This window comes from Onychostruthus taczanowskii, unplaced genomic scaffold, assembly GCF_017590055.1.
Source record: "Onychostruthus taczanowskii isolate IOZ18803 unplaced genomic scaffold, ASM1759005v1 scaffold10, whole genome shotgun sequence".
Classification (NCBI taxonomy): Eukaryota; Metazoa; Chordata; class Aves; order Passeriformes; family Passeridae; genus Onychostruthus; species Onychostruthus taczanowskii.
The window spans coordinates 14,698,749-14,717,892 of record NW_024496526.1 but is presented as its reverse complement, the minus strand read 5'-3'; the positions used below and the strand labels follow the sequence as shown (position 1 = coordinate 14,717,892).

At 45.6% G+C, this 19,144-nt stretch overlaps 1 protein-coding gene across 3 annotated transcripts in view; it reads left to right on the top strand.

Moving 5' to 3' along the window:
• The window catches only part of ZEB2 (zinc finger E-box binding homeobox 2), a 114,188-nt gene that overhangs the window by 5,093 nt on the left and 89,951 nt on the right, over positions 1–19,144 (top strand). The window contains exon 1 of one of the 3 annotated variants that reach the window (XM_041409641.1): positions 7–201. The exons of the other annotated variants lie outside the window; for them this stretch is intronic. The gene's annotated coding sequence lies outside the window, so the exon portion shown is untranslated. Of the gene's footprint in view, positions 1–6; positions 202–19,144 lie in introns of those variants that run through there. 3 annotated transcript variants of the gene reach the window in all.

The window sequence follows — 19,144 nt, the reverse complement described above, 5'->3', positions numbered from 1 at the left end:
AAAAAAAAAAATCCTGGATGCCTCTGTTTGCCCAGGACACCAGGACCGTATCCTGGTAGTGCAGCCAAGTCTTTGGGAGCACGTATGGAGCGGGGTGGCAGATTCTGGTTGTTCCCATGCAAAAAGGTGTTTTCAGGGAGCTGCACTAACTTGGAAAAGCCACCACACTTGGGAGACGAAAGTTTAATTGCGATTTTTAAGGTAACCACTTAAAGATCCTGCAAACTTCAAGTGTGTGTGCGCTGCTTATGCGAAGGGCTGAGTTCTCCCTTCAGTGTCTTGTTCTGGCCAAGACACGGGGTGTGTGTGTGGGGGGGGGGTGTAGGAAATAATTCCCTACTTTCTGTCTGTCCCCTCTTTCCTCTTTCTGCTCCCTAATTTGTTCCTTTCATTCATTTCTGAGTGAGAAATGCCCTGGTTCTGAGGAGCAGGTAGAGCGAGGTGGGTTTGGTTTGTTTTTTTTTTTTTCATTTTCTCTTTCTCGACAAGCACGTATCCAATGCCATTCCCGTTGGGAATTGCCTAGGATTTATCTGGACTGAGTGGATTTTTCTTCTTTCCTGGAATCGTGGAAAAGATGTTACTTCTGAGCTTGTGTCTTTGCTGATAACACCAGAAACGGTGATGCTTATCGAACTCGGACAGAAATTCCTTAGAAACGCAGCAGAACCAAAATAAAATTTAAAAGCTACGAAAAAGAAAATAAAAATAGATGGTCATGAAGGAAGCGAGAGGAGTGTTAGTGAATCCCAGACACATTACAGACGGGGACAAAACAGAATAATCCAACTAATGCCTCAGTGGGCTCCACGCCTGTGTGCGTGTATCTGCGTGTGTGCGGGGATGGGCAAGGCTCGGGATGAGATACCGGGGCTGGATAAAATTACAGCGCAGCTAAATAGGGTAGAAAGGAAGCAGGCTCGGGATTTTCCAAGATAACGGGGTTGATGAGAGCTGCTGGAGTGGAGGAGAGGTGTGCTGGGAGGGGGGTGGGTTGAGAGAGGCGATGTGGAAATCAATGAGGGGTGAGCCCCCCGGGGAGGGGGGGCAGCGGCGAGGATGGGAAGGAGAGGACCGCGGCCGCAGCGCCGGTGCGGAGCGGCGCGGAGCGGCGCGGAGCGGGGCCCGGGAGCAGCGCTGTCCGGCCGGCAGCCCTGCCCTGCCATGCCTGATGAGCCGCCTTCTCCCCGTGCTGTTGTGGTTTGGCGTTTGTTGGCTGAGGTTTCTTTTTCCCCCCTCCTTTCCGCTCCCCTCCTCGAAAATCCAAAGTGAAATTAAAATCCCCGCGAAGCGGAGGGGAGGGGGGAAAGTTGTATCTAATTTACCCCAAAGTTTCAGTAAACAGCTCTCTTTGATTCCTTTGCCACCTCGCTTCCAGTTGTAAAGAAAAGGGAGAAAGTTCAATGCTTTCAGGGCGTCTGATCCAAGACCACAGACCAAACAAGCAGAGACGATTAGGCTTGCTCAGAGCCTTTCCCAAAAAGATACCCACCCACCCTCCTTCCAGGGATGCTGGGGAAGGGGGAAAAACCTCCTTCCTTCCTCACTTGAAAAAGAGGGGAAGAAAAAAAAAAAAAAAGGAAAAAATAGGCAAGCCTGCCTGCTGCCTTTAGTGAGTGGGAAGTGAGTCTTGTCTTCCCTGCCTGGAGAAGTTTGGAGGCAGCTAGACTGAGGCTGGGGTGTGAGGAGGCAGCTGTTCCCTGTGCAGCCCAGGTGGCAGCGGGCAGAGCGGGCACCCGGAGCGCTCCTGTGGCCGGGCAGCTCCCCAGGGCCGGGAATCCGTTGCGAGGAGATTACTCCGGGATTTGGCTCACTGGATAGCGAGACAAATGTACTGCTACCACCTCCAGAAAAGCACCTGGAGATAGGTATTAAAAATTAATGCCATAAATGCGAGTGGCCAGGGCGTAATGATTACCCAGCCACATTTTCTCCGTGCAGATTCATGTCCAGGCTGATCTGTGACATGGAGTAGGGGAGGTTGTTTTCTGTGTCAAGTCGGATCTATTTATTTTCTTCAGAGTTTCGAGAAATCCAGAGAATTTGGAGATTAGTGCCTGATTTACTGTTTGCCATTTGTGACCATTCGGTAATTACTGGTTTTGCTTATTGCACATGCTTTGCAAGGAAAGTTTTGGGGGAATTTCTAATTGATGCAAGAAAATGCATTTGATGGCTTGGAAAAGGCGTATTTGAAAAGGGAAGAAAAAGTGATAAGGAAACCATTACAAGTTAATTATCGATAATTATACATAGCCAACTGCCCATGGTAGGGTAAATATATGGGAGACTGAGATGTAAGCTTTCAGGACAGGCTGGTAATATTCCCCAAGAAAAAAATGTGTGTCTCCCTTTAGAGTGGAAAGAAGGGTGTTGATTCTTTTACAGCAGCCCCACATTCATTCCAAGAAATAGGAAATTCTTCGCCTCACAACAGTTTTTGGCATCTGCATTATCCCAGTGCTTTTAAGGTGCATTTTCTCCTCTGTGAAAGAGAACTCTTTGTCCTTTTTTTTCTGCAAGACCATGGCTTCCCAAGGTAGACACTATTTTGTGCCTGTCACATAGAAAGGGAGTGCAGGTTTGCAGTGCTCACAGACAATTGATTGTCTGCCCTAATGTGTTTCATTTACATGTTTATAACGTCAATAGTGCTGGGGTGTCCACTGTACCATTCATTCCAGCATTCCCACAAGGGTGCAATTGTCTGAATGGCCAAGTCAGACACCTTTTTGATTGCTCTTTAGTTGTCTTTTTAGAGTATAGAGAAAAAGGAGAGAAATCTGTGATGCAGAAACACTAGTTGAAAATATTTCAGAATTAAACGTCACCATTAAAGCAGATGTGAGCATTAGGCAAACAATGTATTTTAACTAAGGTTCTGAAGGTGGGAACAAATTCAGAATAGTGGAGCTGGTTAGTGCACACGACATCCAGTCCTGTTCCTTAATTTTTTGGGGCTTTTTAAAAATGATCTGTCGTTTTCATTTTCATTTCAGCCCCTGTAAATGCAGCCACCTCCTAACTCTTTGTATGCTTAACTGTAATTTGCTATATTTCCCCTCCATATTTACATATCTCTGTTTATGCCAACAGCGTCAGCTAACCACTGGGAAAGTCTGTTGAGAGAATAACTAGGCTGGGAGAAGTATAGACTTGGAAAAATAGTAAGACAGAAATATTTCTTCATCAAGTAGGGTTTTCTTGGTGAATAAAACGACAATGCCTAGACTTTTCCTTGCAGCAGTTTTAACTTACAGAGCTGTGCCCCAACTCCTTACGCCTCCGATCACCATCCCCTTGCGCTGCGAGCTTGCAGCGAAGTGTTTCGAGGAGTTTCCAAGTCAATGAAAGCTCACTTTTGAAGGTGTGCTCTGCTGTTTTGATATGCCACCCTGCCCTTCATCACCCGGAGTGGCTTCTGAGGGAGGCAAGAAACGCTTGCTCGTGGTTAGGAGCAGAATAAATGAGGCACGCAGCTCGCTGGGACTCATGGAGAGGTGCATGTGTACATGCGCCTGCACCTATGCGTGCGTGTGTGTGCAGAGGGATGTGGGATGTAGAGGTGTGCTTAAAAAAAACCGCTCACTCTTCAGGTTTGATTCATTTCCCCTTAAAAGGGATGCTGATCCCAGCAGCTACAATTAATGCAAGTCGACCTGCCCCATCCGTGATCATAAGGGCAAAGAGCACTAAGTCCTGTAGTTTCTGCTCTGGAGGTAAAGCGAGGGAAAACTTTTTTATTTTCCTTCTCTATATAATTTTTTGTGGTAATTTTTTTTTTTTTTTTTGAAAATGCCTGTTTGTGGAGAGATTTTTTTTTTCCTTTTTTTTTTCCCCTTTTTTTTTGTGCCTAACAGGGAAGACACAGTAGATGCACCGTTAGCTGAACCCCTGACACGGCGGTCTTTTGAATGCCTTAGGTATGATTTCACTTTCGCTCACATCAATGCTGACCTGAATGCCTTTCATATCTGATCCGCTGTGTCTCTCCCAGTAAACATCCCCTGAGGGGAGAACAAAGAAAGGAGCTCTTCTTCTTCTTAATCACAATTCAGCCCATTCACCGCCGGCAGGCTACATTTGCATTCTGCAACAGAAAGCCAAGATGAAAAGAAAAAAAAAAAAAAAAAAAAAAAAAAGAGAGAGTGAGAAGAAGGGGGGAAAAAGCAGAAGGGTGGAGGCTGAGTAAAATAACTTAGGTGTTTGTAGCTGTTTGTTGGGCTTCCCCTAGTTACAAGCCTTATATAGATCCTGCTCTACCCAGCCTTGGCTCTTCTGACAGGCAGATAGTGTTACAAGATGGCATGCCTGTACTATTCATGGCCACTCGCTCTAACACTTGAGGTAGAAAGTGTCAGAGAGGGATCAAATTCTACTCTGAGAAGTCTGTTATAGTTAGGGTCAGGTGTGTGTACTCTCAGCTCTTGACTGCTGCCTATTATTTTGTTTTAATTACTATTATTGTTTACCCACCATGACCTTGGGGACGGGGGGTGGCAGGGGGTGAGGCAGATTTGGCGGGGCAAAACCGCCCTTTTCCCAGCTGAAATTTAATTTTTAAAAATTTTTTAATTTTTTTTTTTTCCCCCTGTATTTTGGTGAAGTGTTGGGCTGGGTGTCGTTGCGGCTGGCCGGGGCCGCGGCGGTGGCGGTGGCGGTGGCGGGGGTGTCCCCGGGCTGGCGGCCGGCCCGGGCTGCCCCGACCCGGCGGGGAAAAGCAGCGACTCAGCGAATCCTCGGCGGCACCAGAAAATGCGGACGGAGGAGGAGGAGGAGGTGGTGGAGGAGAAGGAGGAGGAGGAAGGCGAGATTTGTGGAAGTTTCTGTAGCCGGGCTCCCTCGTGGGGTTTTGTAGTCACGTTCATGTGCATTTTCCGGCTGTCCCCCCATCCCTGTGTGTGTACCCCCCCCATATCTGCCTGTTTGTTTGTGTCTCAGAAGCTCTTCTGTGCTTTTAATCAGACAGTTTTCTAGAAAAATATTGAGGTCTTTGGTCGTAGCCACTTTTTTCTCACCAAGAGAAGGTTTATTTATAACTGGATCCTGCTTACTGAGAAGTATTTAAGCCCTTTCAGGCAGAGCTGTCAAAATTTCCTGTGTTGTTTGCCTCTATTTGCAACATGTAAAAAGTAATATGCAGTTGCTGGTGTTGGAATAACCGGGGTAGTGCAGAAATCTCAAGTGACAAGTTTTCAACTACACTATCTCCTGCCGACCAAACTGTCATTTTTATTTTTTTTTTCCCAGAAACCACTTTTAAGATCCTAACAGGTTTTTTTTTTTTCCCCCCCTCCATCAGCAAATAGATTAAACGTGCTAAAGGAACTTCGTGAGGGAAGAACAGTTTGAACAATGAGAAGCGGGAGGGATGTCTTATTTTCCTGTAGCTGCTATGGCAGATTTCACTCATAAGGAGCACACTAACCGAGATGTTACCAGTTGAACAGAGGCATGTGACACAGATTCCTGATTTTTTCCCAGAAGATTTACAGAATTTACAAAAAGAGATTATCTCTACACCTTCCACCCTCCTAACCACCCCCATGACCCAAGCAATGGAGGATTTAGGCAGATTTACTTCAGTAAACACCTTTGGACACTTGGGGAAAAGTAGGAGTCTGTTTGCAAAAGCAGGCTTTTGTTAAGTGAGGTGCTGGATAATGCTTTACCAAGCAGCTGTGATATTAACCTACCCAGTAATGCTGGAAAGAGCCTTAACTCCTTCTGCACCCCGGGGCCCTGCCCGGCCCGGGCCCTGCAGGTGCTGGGCCTGGAGTGGGGACACTGCGGTGGCTGGGGGGGACAAGCGAGGAGGTGGCACTACTGAGGCCACAGCAGCCGCTCAGCCTGACACATCTTGGACTTGGTGGCAGCTGAAGCTTTCGGGGTCAATCCATCAGAGACAGGGGCTGGGGAGAGCTGGAGGCAGGGGCAGGAGAGGGCTGCTCCAGGCTTTACCTGTGTGTGTGCCGGCACACAGGCACGCTCTGTACCTACTCCCTCAGATGTAACATAGCCCAAACCCTCTCTAGGAACGTTCCCGAGCACTGCTGAGGCAGGAAGGTCAATTTAGGATTCGCATTCGAGCAGCAGAATAGCTGAGAAGTTACGCCGGCAAACCTGTACGAGTGGCTCCCCGTGAGCTCCCGGGCTCCAAGGAAAGCCAACAGCTTCCTGGGAGCTTCTCATTCCCAAAAGTGAACTTTTTTTTTTTGTTGTTGCTTTCTGCTCTTTTCTGGGCTGTTAGAAGCAGGAGCTAATAAGTTACTTTTTTTTTTGTTTTTTTTTTTTTTTTTTGTTTTTTTTACCGGGCAGAGGAATAACTTTCCAGGTGTTTCTTATTTTAGGCGGAATAAGATTGCTTCATTTGAGGATTTTTATTGTCGAGGTTTTTTTTTTTTTTTTTTTTTTTTTTTCTTTTTAACTGTAGGTGTCAATGCTAGAGCAGCCACAAATGTGTGAGAAAGCAAAGGGTATGAGACATGACAGAATTAAAGGTGTTTGCTATGTTGTTACCCGTGTGTCAAGCTGCAAGCTCCCTTTGTCACAGCCTCCTGGAGATTTGATAGTGCGGATCCGCTTCCCTTCCAAGTGATACAGCAGTTTCTGACTGGGGGGTTTAATGGTGGCGTGGTTGTTGCTGTTGCATTTGCCTCCCCAAGCGCATTTAAACACCTCCACATCGCACACACCCCATTACTCCCACCTTACACAAGGGTGCTGTGCTCTCGAGCACCAGGACAGCAGCCACAGCATTACAGGCTCTGGCATGGAGCGTCGTTTGGCAGGAATGTCATCTGCCAAATCATCCCATAATTACGTTTTATGTTATTTGTATGAATGACCAAGCATGCAGTATTCCTTTTGAAATCAAAGGAAGGCTTAAAATGCGTTTTTGAATACTTTCAGACCATGGTCAGGTCACAGTTTGGGAGTTGAATTAAACTGATCTCATTTGTGATCTAATTGAGGTTGGCAACAACCTTAGCAGTAGCAATAACATACAAATACAAATCAAAGAGCAGAATTCAGCAAATCAGATCTTTTGCTTGAATCCTGCCTGGGAGTTATTCTCCGACTGCCAACAGAGAAGTTAAACTTTGTCCTGCTTCTCAGCGGCAGTGCGAGCCTTGCATATTTTTCGGGTCTGACAGGAAAGTTGGGTCGGAGGGATGGGGACACAAAGGCGAGAAGGGAGCTGGTGCCTCCTCGGACAGGAGTGAGGCACAGCGACTCGTCACGTATGTTTCTGGAGAGCCCAGTGGCAGAAGGCGCAGGAGGCGTAACGGGGGAATATGGTTAGGAAGGGCTAGGAAGAGGAATAGGTCGCTGCAAACGGATCATTCCGAGCGGAAAGTCGAGGCAGCTCCCTTATCTTTACATCTATCGCTGCGGATTCCAGGAATGTAATTACCAGCGTGGTTGCGAATTGTTGACAAATTTCCCCGCGTCTGTCGGGAGCGGCTGTTGCGAGCGGCGGGGCTGCAGCCGCGGCCGGGCCGGCAGCTTTTTTTCGGTGCGGGCGCTGTGCGGGCGCTGTGCGGGGCCCGGGGCGGAGCGGGGAGCCTCCCCCCGGGCAGGGCATCCCCGGCGGGCGCCCGGCTCAGAGTCCCCCCCGCCCCAAGCCGGGATGCCGCGGGTCACCATCCCCAGGGACCCCCCTTCTCCGGAGCCGCTCGGGGACCCGCCCCGCAGGTGGGGGGCTCGGCGGGGCGCAGACCGAGGGGGGAGCATCCTCCCCTCCGCCCCCCGGCAGCGGAGCGGTGCGGAGCGGAGCGGGCTGGAGGCGCGCCCGCCGTGGCGCTGCGCTGGGGCGGGGGCGTGCGGAGCCGCCTCGGCCCCCCCGCTCCGGGCCCGGGGCAGAGGTGTGAACCGCCTCTGTGGGGCGGGGGACGGGGCACACACACCCCCCCGCCCGCGGTGCCGGCGCTGCCGAGAGAAGCGCTCCGGGCCCGAGGTGCGAACCCCTCCCGGGATGCCGCTCCCGGGATGCTGCGTCCCCCTCGCCCCCCTCGGGCCCGGCCCGGCTCCCGCGGCGGCGCAGCCCCAAACTTCGTTCCCAGGAGGGAGGGAGCGCAGGGGAGGCGGCTCGGCGCTGCCTGCGCTCCTCCCGGCTCTGGGGTTTCAAGTGTGTCCTCAACTCCCCCCCCCACCCCCCCCCCCCCCACCCCTCCCCTCCTCCGGGTCATTATTTTCTTTGACTAAAACCTGTTTACTCGCCTCTTTGTTTTTTGACGTTAAACGAGTTTCTATCTCCTGCTCCTGCGGATCTCTAAGAAATAGATAAACCATTATATTTCCCCCTTTCCCCCCCCTCCCGCTCGTATTTTAAAGCAGCGATCCTGACAGCAGTACTATTATTGCACTTTATGTTTTAGTGGATGTTTGCTGTTGCTAGTTACAGCAACACTTATCATAAGACAGCAAGAAAAGAGTAGTCCCTGGTAATTAAAGTAATGAAATATTCATTTACTCTACCTTTTCAGTAGTCTCACAAATTAGGCTGCTACATTTAATGCCTGCACTGCCTCTGTTTTTATTATAATGGCAGCTTTCGCATCTGCAATTAGGACTAATTCTGACAGTTACAATTTCTGAGGGATGGTAAACAGTGAACGAGATGTGCAGCAGTGGTATTACACGTGAAAAGCCCTTGTCTCTTTAACCTTGTTGTTTTTTTTTCTCGCAGAGGTTACCTTTTCCCGATGGTGCAAAATCGACTTGACATAACTGTTCATCAGTTTCAGGGTTTTCCCTGGAGGTATTTGCATCAAATCAGCCCAGTCAAGCTTCAAGTTGAAATTGGCAGCCCAGAAACTGACAGGGTAGGGACTGGGAAAGAGACAGCTAAAGTGCAGGCAGCGAGCTGACAGCAGCGGCGGGCAGGCAGGGGGAGAGGGCTCAGCACCCGGGGCTGCCGCCCCCCTCTCCCCCGGGTCCCCCCCGGTCACCTCCGGACCCCCCCGGTCCCACCCTGAGCCGCCACCGAGGGGCCGAGCGCTGGGAGCCCGCCCCGGTGCCGCGGGGAGGCCGGCTGGGGAGGGGGCGTGTGTCAAAACCCCCATAAATTGGGGGGAAAAAAGTGTTGGGAAAAAAGAGAGAAGTGGCGAGCTGAAGTTGCTGGCGCTAACAAGCTTATTTTGCTGCGGTTCTTTGCGGAGCGATGTTGCACTAGGACTGTTAAGAAAAGTGACGGAGGAGGTTGTTAATACCAATGAAAACATATTTTGATCAGCTAAAAAAAAAAAAAAATCCAACCCAGAGAGACGTTCATCTGCAAAGATAATTGCATTAGAATCAAAATAAACATTTCCTTGAATATGTTATTTCATTTATCCTCTGTCACGGGGAGGAGGGGGTCTCCAAGCAGGACAATGTGAAAATTAATTTTTAATAGATTTTTGGACAAATTGGGATCATTCCCTGTGACACCCCTCCCACCCTGAAAGAATTTTACTTATTTGCAAATAATTCCAAATCTGATGTAGTGTGGAAGGGAGCAGCACACCAAGGAACAGGCAACACCACCAAGACCCATTCCTTCCTTAGAGGTGAAAAAGAGCAAAACTGCATTACTTTCCTGAGGAAGAAAGCTGACAACATATATATATATTTTCTCCCCTAAATATATATCTGTAGTCTTTACCGGATGATTAAAAATCCCTCTCACTTTTCCTACCAGACTTGTGCTAAAGTAAGCCTTGCTTTCAAACAGTTTTTCAGCTGTGTGTGTGACAGGCATTGGCTGATCTGCTGATGCCCATTCGACAGGCACTGTTGAGCTAAAGTGGTGTGACGGCACAGTTTTGTTAAGCTGTGAACAAAGGGCTGGAGATGCCTCGCTGGCATCATCCATGTGCATATTGGCCTTGTCACAGTTTTGCTTGATTTAATGCTCTGTTTATTCCTAGATATTAGAACTTAAATTCCAAACAATATGTTTTCATATACTACACGCAAACTTTATTTTAAAGGCTTTTGCTCCCGAGAACCACAGATGCGTTTGTCTGCCCAACATCCGCGTGGCAAACGCTTAAAACGTAGCTCCCAGAAAAATAGGTGGCCGGTAGCCTCTTAACTGTTATCCAGTTAAAAAACGGGATTTCAGTTTTAAAAAGTCTTAGAAGGGTAAAAGATTTATTTCTTCTTTGATCATTTGTTGAGAGTTGTTATTTATTTCAACAGTGGATTTTCTTATAAGCTCCTAAGGAGAGGTTACCCCGTGCGCAGGCAGGGCGCGGGATGGACTTTTCCAGTGCCATATCATCGCAGCGGTGTTGCTGGGATAAAAGCAGTGTCTTGCAAATACCTGTAAGCATAGTCAGGGGACTATTGACAGGCAGAAAGACAGCTGGGTTAATGGAAGGGAGCAGGAAACTGGATTAAGATTAGAATATATATCTCTGTGTTCATTAGGTGGCCACAACTTTGTATCACAGCAGTTCATCAAGAGAAAATGTGAGCATGTGGAGCTATATTTAGGCTGGGTTCTCTTCTCTTAGAGATGCCGCAGGCTTTATCTGGAGAAAGTTTCAGGTTTTTTCCTCCCCTTCTTGGTCGCCTTTCTAAACTCTCTTCAGGTTTGCTGCAAGTGTTTGCTAAGAGATTAGTTAGGCAGCTTCCATGGCGGAGGTAGCCCTGGGAGGCAGCTCGCTGCTGGGAGGAATGCTCAGTAGGTCAGTGCTTGAGGATAGAAGGAGCTGCTCAACTGAGGCCAAGGATCAGGTATTTTCCTCTTTGTCTCCTACCAGAGACAAAGTGCTTATGGAAAGGTTTGTGGTGAGACATCAAATCCCAGCAGGAGCGCAGATGTTCCCACTTTTACAGGCTTACCAATGAACATTTCAGCTTAAACAAGTTTATGGAATAAAAGATTTATTTCTTGTTCCTTAGTAGATGCAGCATCTTAGTTGGGCTGTGTGAAGATTTTATCGCTCCAGCCACTCAGGGCCCTTTGGTCCAGGGCACGGGGCTGTGAGTAGGGATGGGAGAGAGGGAAGGAGGGGGCTGAGGGAACGCTCAGCAAAATGAAAGTATTCCTTCTCCAAACAGTGCAGTCTAGAGCCTAAATCTGAAATTGAATCTGCTGAGCAAAACCTGTACAATTTTTCTACCTGCCCTCAGTCTGCTTCCTTTCAGGGATGACAGTTTTACTAACTGAAATGAATGGGCTCTCTCGCCCCGGTACCTTTCCTCAGTGTGCGTTTACATCGAGTACTTCAAACACAGAGCTGGGTGATATATGTAGGGGGACAGCTTGCACAGAATAAGCTTTAATGGTTAATTTTTGTATAGCTTTATAAATGAAAGGGACTTAAACCTACTAGCAGTATAGATCACAAGACCTTATGTGGTCTATTCTTCTCTAGATGCACAAGAGATTTACGTGCCTAAGTCCCCTAAGAGTTAATGGGAGTTACGCATGTAAATCTCTTCCACAGTGAGATAATAGACCCTTTTATGTATGGATAGCTGGATTCTTACAAAAATCACCTACTGAACAGTAGACTTTATGTCCTGTCCTCTTAACAAATATTTATAAAGCGAGCAGGCCAGCAGATGAGACCAGGAGCCCCCCAAGTTGCCTCCAAATCACAGAGACCCCTGCGCTCCCATGGAGACAGTCCCAGGTCTGTCTCGTTCCCATCCTTCCTGGTCTCAGTGCACTGTGGGTGACATGGCTGGTCTGGTTGGGATGTGGTCTCACAGAGGCTGTTGTGGTGTCTCACTTCTTGGCAAGTCCTTCTTGGTGGAGGCTTCTTGCTCTGTGGATTGCACGGGAGATGGGGAGGGTGAGAGCTGCCACCTCTCTTCTGTAAATGTTAAGGTGCACCTTCCCTGTGTCCCTGCCCCACAGTCCACCTCTGCTGGGGGGTGTTCGGCCCTAAGGTGGGAGATGCTCAGCAGGACTATCCTGGGTCGCTGGTAGAGCGCAGTGGTGGTGGCACCATGTCCCAAAGGCCAGGTGCTGCTAGTGCTGCACATCTGCTCCGGTGCGACCTGGCTCTCTGGGAAGACCAGTAGGCTTTGCCTCCAGTGGGAAGGGTCTCGTGCTTCTCCGTGGGGATATATACACATAGATATATATATACATATATATATAACTTGGCCGATCTGTGTCTGCCAGCCATGAGTCAGATCGAGCTCTTTTCCCCCTGTAACTTGTAGCTGGAGATAGCCGGTGCCACAGCACACGCGTGTCAGGAACGATCCCCACATTTTGCGAGCCGCGGCTCTTTTTGCCATCATTGTTTCTTTCCATCACTCGCCTGCTCCTTCCCGATAGCGATCTGAGGGAGTTGGGCAAGCTGCAGACTTGCCAGCCCTCAGCTCCCAGGCCAGGCAAAGCACATTCTGAAAAAAAAACCCAACTCTAACCCTTACACTGTGAGACTATCAGATTAAATCCAAGGGTTTCTACCAGCGGCAGGATGGGAAAAGCCCATTGTTTGTTGATTATCGTATCATCAGCCGCGGCTGATACGAGGATGCTCAAGGAAAACACACTTCGGTTACAGTTGATTTTCAGATTCCAAAATGGTGCTGCAAAGTCTGTGCATGCCTAATTATATTTTATGCTAGGCTGTGCAATACAAAATGTATGCTGCAGCAATCAGTGAGTTAACAGTATCAATCAATTTGTAAACAGATGAAGTCACTCATTCCCAAACTGGTTTTCCAAAAACAATTACTAAATTACAATAGAAAAAAATTGTACAGTTACTGTATTTGTGTGCTGTGTTACAATCAACATACCAGGGAAACAAAACAATTTAATGCAGAAAAATCATCATTCATCTATATTATAATTGCTTCTTTTTCACATCTACAGGGCGGTTAATTAAAATTGTGATTAAATGCGGTCGCGCTGCCTAAGATGTCTTGCCCAAAACAGGTGGTACAGAATTTAAAAGTAAAAAAAATGTAATTAGCATTGGAAATTGAGAAATTGCCTGTAAGAATCAGTGTTAATTTCAGTCAGTGATGAGGTAATTTATAAATGAATGCAGTGGAGGCTGTGCAAATGCACAATTGCCTTCCTGCCTATTCTTAGCATTCTCAGCATGCAGGTGAAAATGTTTTCAAAATATTGAGGTAATTTGAAAATCAATCCGTGCATTCCGTATCATTCTTCCTCCCCAGTCGCAGCAAACACTGAACAAATGCTGCCAGAGATGGCACAATGCATCAGTTCTGCACTTTTTGGGGAGTGATATTCTGTGTGTTGTGGCATCAGTTGGAGTTTAACTACACCAAATGTTTGGCTAAGATCCTTTACAAAGGCCAAAAATGTTGATTGAAGTCCCCAGTAATCCCGAATGTCTTCAGCTCCGGTGTGTGTTTAAACGATGTGGTATCAAAAAAAAGTAACAGCAACCTGCAGTGAGTTGAAATAGTGCAGCAGAGATACCAGAAAATAAAAGAGATGCTAATACAGCACGGAAATCATAATGATTTCTCGTTTAAAATTAGTACAGCTCACTCGAAATGCCTCGGTAGTACTGATGCTTTCTGTAGGAACTCTCTTTTTCAACATGCATTTCAAATTTCATCCTGCAACCATGAAAGAATTGTTAACTAGGTTATGCATACAGAGATTTTCCCTGAGATGAACTTTGTTTATCGGCATTTTGGTGCTTTCTCCTAAACTTTCAGCTAGCAAATGAGAAATGCTAATTCCTAACAACAACAAAAAAATACGACCTGCAGATACAAAAAGCTGGAGGCAAACCTGACAACAAACAGATATTAAAGATTTAAAATCTTCTTGACAGTCCAAAAAAAAATAATCCAAGGCACACATTGCTGGAACTGACATTTCCATGATTTGAACAGTCCTCATCCCCCTGCTCGACTCCACAGAGAGCCCTGGCTTAGTTGTCCCTCCATCCATTTAAAAATAACTCAGACTTTCGATAACGTGGATCGCTGGGCTGGGATATGGGAAAACAGTTGGAGTTTTTGAGCGAGGACTTACAGGTGTTGGTATCAGGTTGCTGTAAAACACGAGCACAGTGGCTTTTGAACAGAACATGCTTTAATTAAAGCAAGCTGGTCTTCCTGCAGAAAGCCTGATCTACCCATGTAATTTAACTATTGAAGCCCTTTATATTAATTTTTCCTTGACATATAATAATGAACTTTTCTTCTGGCTGACACTTGGTTGTGGTTTTTTTTTTTTTCCTTTTGATAAGCCCTGTATATTTCAGAGGAGATTTTGATGCTATTTAATTTACTCATACAAAAACCCCTGTGAAGGGATTTAGGCCCGTGAAGGGACAAGGGGAAGGTCCATGCTGGACTGCTGGGATGCTGCAAGGAGGCTGCAGCGTGGCTGGGCAGAGGATGCGGGTGGGATGTGGTGGGATGTTCTTCCCGGCCCTGGCCCAGTGCTGGCCGAGCTGGGGAAGGTGAGTGCAGCATCAAGTGCTCTCCAGCAAGTCAATTAACCTCCCCATGCTCATTTTTCCTGTCTATGAGACAGGGAAATACTGCTGAACTCATTGACAGGGCTTTTGCAGAGCTTAATATCTCCAAAGCACTCTGCCATTCTGTGGGACTGAGGAAGAGCAAGTATCATCCGTTGTTTCGTCAGAGGGCGAGCGGATGCCAAGGAATTTGTCTGAGAAAATTACAAATGTATGTTCCTAATAACCAGAATCTCAGTTTATTATACGACTGGTTATTCTAATTTAGAGGATGATATTACTTTTAACTGCCCCCTCCTCCCCAGTTTTCTGCCACTGAATATAAAGAAGCGAAGGGTAATCACTGAAGCAATGATGATTATTGACTGAAAGGTATTTTACAATGTGAGCTCCGTTATGTGGAGCTTAGCAAGCAACTGCACTGGTGCATTTGAGCTCCTTATTTTGGTATAGGGGCTCTAAAAATACATCAAAATCCCAGTGGACTGGCATAGGTGCAAATCCTGACCTGACTGCAGTTGATGGGAATACCTGGGTGACTCCGGGGGGACACAGAACAGCAAAGGAGGGTTTGATGCCCATGGTTAATTTTAGTGGAAAACTGCAGGATCAAGCTGGTTTGGAAATTCTGGCTCATCAAACCAAGCCTAAGTCTGGGCTTTTTCTCTTCTGTCTTATGTGAACTCAAAGGAAAGCAGGAGCTCAGGTACTGCTCTGCTGCCATATGCCAGACCTCAACTCCAGCCACATCCTTGAAGTTTTCTGGGCCTGTTCCCACGAGGAAAGACCAAATGCCATGAGAAATATGAGCAGGATTTGGACCCGAACAGCCAGAGCTTATTACTGGATAAACTGAGCCATGGCCATTGTAGTGGTGGGGAAGTGCAGTGAAGGAAAAGTAGCTTCGCAGATTCCTAAAATAGAAAACAAACGTAAATATTTCTACTTTGCATGTCAGATTTCAATCACTTCTCAAAACAACTGAGCTTCTTGATTTAATTAATTACAGCTTCTTTTTCTTTTTTTTTTTTTTTTTTTTTTTTTTTTTTTTTTTTGGTGTGTGTGTGTGTCTTTGGAAAGAGCCAAATGAAAATATCCTCTTTGTTTCCCCTTTGGAACTACTGGAGCTTTCCTCGAGTTTTAACTCTTCTGCCACCCCAACACCCCCAGCCTTCGTTTTTCTATGCTCCTCTTATCGCTGCTGTCCCATGGCAAGCCCCAAAGCCTGGAACATTTTGTAACGACTATGTGACAAATTGTTGGGCTTTTATTCACATTAGACATCTTTTGCCAGGACTGCTTGTTGTTTTTTCTGTTTGGCTGTGTCATGGGACCAAAGGTGGCTGCTTTTGTGCAGCATGTCAAATCTGGTTAACATGCAGCCATTTATCTTTAAAACCCACTCCTGCACAATGGCAGGGGTTTATTGGGCCACTTGTATGGGCTTCAACCATCAAACATATATATATATATATATATATATATATATACTAAATTTTTTCTGTGCCATCCGCTCTATATTTGTGGATGCACCTCAGGCTGAGGCACTGTGGTGAGCAGGTCATGCAGCAGACAGGATGTTTCATAATTTTGGGAACCTTTTAGAGACAAATTGTACAGGGCAAGTGTAGTGTAACTGAACTGCTGGTTGCCCAGTGAAGTGTAGAAAATCAGATACAGCACAGTCTGAAAGAGTGAAACGAGAATTCATATCTATGTATGTACACGGTACTTTATAAACAATTCATATACAGAGAAAAACACATTTATTCTCTTTTTCTCTGCTTATATTTGAGGATTGTGCATGGGGTGTGTGTGTATAAATGTGTTTCTGTGCATGGTATATATTCATACAAATAATATGCCACGGGATATGGGAATAGTCGTATGTGTGATGCATTTATATGCATAAGTGGTAGGTTTGCAGGTTAATGCCTGCTTGACTCTCTGTGTGTGTGTGTGTAAATGATGGAAAGGTACTCAGCACGATGAAAAGATGAATTATCCTAGAAATAAAATAAAAAACCCCCAAACTTCCACAACAAATTTTGCTGTGGGTGTTTTTCTAATATTTAAGTCACGCAGAAATACTTCTGATTAATGCGATTTCCTTATAAATATGGCAATAATTATCAAATAAAAAAGCTGAGAAAGAAATGGGAAAGTTTGATTCACCAGGAAAATGAGGGCTGGCTAAACCTTGGTGCCTTTTTGCAGTTGAAGCATTTGAGATAGAGGGACTCAATGTTTTTTTAATGATTTTCTGTGTTGTGTAATAATTATACATATAGTGCAGTGAGGTTACTTGGAGGAACACCGCACTATGTATGGGGTTTTTTTTGAGTAAAGGACCCAGGAGATTGCTTTTCACTTTGAAAACAATCCCTAATATCAGGAAAATGCTCTGTTTGTTTATGCGTACATAATGCAAGTTTGTCCGCCTGGGAACTGCAGCAAATGGGAGAAGTATGCATGGATTTCACAGGTAACAGGATTACGTGGGCACATAATTGATCCATTTGGAGAAAAAAATGACAGTGCTCTAAAGATGCCTAGGCTTTGGAGATGGAGTTTATGAAACAGGCATTTGTAAATTCAAAGGAATCAATATGTCAATTTTATTACATCTCAGGACCAGCTGGGCATTAAAGGAGCAGTAGCCTTTTTAAAATTGCAGCTGCTTATTCTTGCATTGTGTACCTTTCTTAAAAGGCTTTGAATTTCAGAAAACCTACTTTTAGAAGTGCTTTGCACCTTTTCAGTGACTGGTCTGCATAGACAAAAAAAAGACACAAAACATTACATTGTGTTAGTTTTCCTCTTAAGCCTTGATTGGAAAAATCTGCCAGGCTTCAATTATACTGTGCAAAATTCTTACCAATAAATATACACATGGAAGGAGGGAAACTCCTGTTCCTTCCCAGAGGCTGAAAAAAAAATTTGCGGTTTTACATCGAGGGCTCAGCACATGTTGCTGGGGCAGCGTTATAACATGAGATACCTGAAAGCATCCATTAAATACTGCATGTGAAATATGGTCTGAATCATTGTAAAATGATATATTCTCTTCCTTCTCAGTAGGGTTGAAACACCCAGATGATTAAATTTAGTGAAAAGCTTAGGGTTTTTTTGTTTTTTTTTTTTTTTCCAAAGGACAGCAGTCTTCAGCTGTCCAGATTTGGAAATGCAACTTTTCCACGCAAATTTGCAACGTGCAGCATGAAGGGAGATGTTGAATGGAATTTGGGCTGTGGCAGTGGTTGGTGCCTGCAGGTTCTCAGGGCCACCCCAAAGAGGCTTTAAATCCCAAAGATGCATTCTCAAAGAATTAATAGTTTTGCCTTTGGAGAGCAGGTTATCCAAGATACAATTGTGGCTTTCCAGAATATGTCGCACATTCCTCTACCTGAAAGGCATTTGACTGAGGACTGTGTTGGTAAAACCCACGCATGTCTGAAGCTTTCAATAGTTTTCTTGTTGTCTTCTATCCTGTGTATGCTGGTGATGTTGTTGTGGACCTGATGGCTACAGCTAGTCTACAGCTCCAAGCTGATTATTAACAGTGCCAAAACTATCACTGATTTGGGGTCCCAGTCTCTGGACAAATCTAGTGCTTCCACACATCTGAGAATACACTTAAAAATATTTTGGTCTTTGAGTCCAAAGAAAGAGGAACCTGGGATTAATAACCACTGCTCCTTGAGACTTCTCTGCCTTCTCAGTTTCTCCCTTATCATGACCCTTTCTGATCTTCTGTAATGTTCCTCCATCTCCTTTTGCAGTTTCTTTTTTTTTTTTTTTTTTGAGCTCACACTTTTCAGGCCAGCCTGGCTACAGACAAGGTCTCTCTATGGTGCTCCAATCTGCATAGTAATTCTACTTTTTCTTGCTTGAGGATCTCTGCTTTCCACAAGGTATGGTTACAGTCTTTCTCCAGTGGTCTGCTAATATTTATCCATGTAGATGTAAATTAAATTATGAGGGATCATACATAAATGGGCTTATTATCATCAGAGAATCAGAGGATCATTGAATGGTTTGGGTTGGAAGGGACCACAAAGATCATCTAGTTCTAACCAATGTATAAAGTAGGTGGAGTATTCTATATACCTCTATTCTACTATAGCTCCATCTCCCCTCAACAGTAGTATGAAGTGAATATGAAAGAGTAAAAAGTCAAGTTTTCCCTGAAAGAGTATGGAAAAGTAGACACAAACAATACCAGCTGGTTAAGCAGTGTCTTGTGGTAGTAGACTTAGGATGAATTAAAATTTCATTGTAAATGATGTACCTTTAAAAACATTTCAAAAAAAAATCATATACCAAAGAATACATGGAAAAGATATTCACAGCATTTTCATAGAAAGTTTTGGCATCATAGAAAATACAGATGACCTTCTGCCAAGCAGTGATTCTCAGAATGTGAATGTGAATACACAGAAGGAGTGGATGGAAACTATATAAACTCAATAGATAGGAGTTTATAAAACTTTAGAAGTAAGACTTCCTTTCAGTGTAGCTTTGCCTGTGTGCTTGGGTGTGAAAGGTGTGATGTTGGACAGGGCTTGGAGCAGCCTGGTGTACTGGAAGGTGTCCCTGCCCATGGCAGGTGGTTGGAACTGTTTGATCTTTAAGGTCCCTTCCAACCCAAACCATTGTGTGATTCTATGTACACACCTTGTTCATCTCAGCCCTCCACCAGTGATGAGATG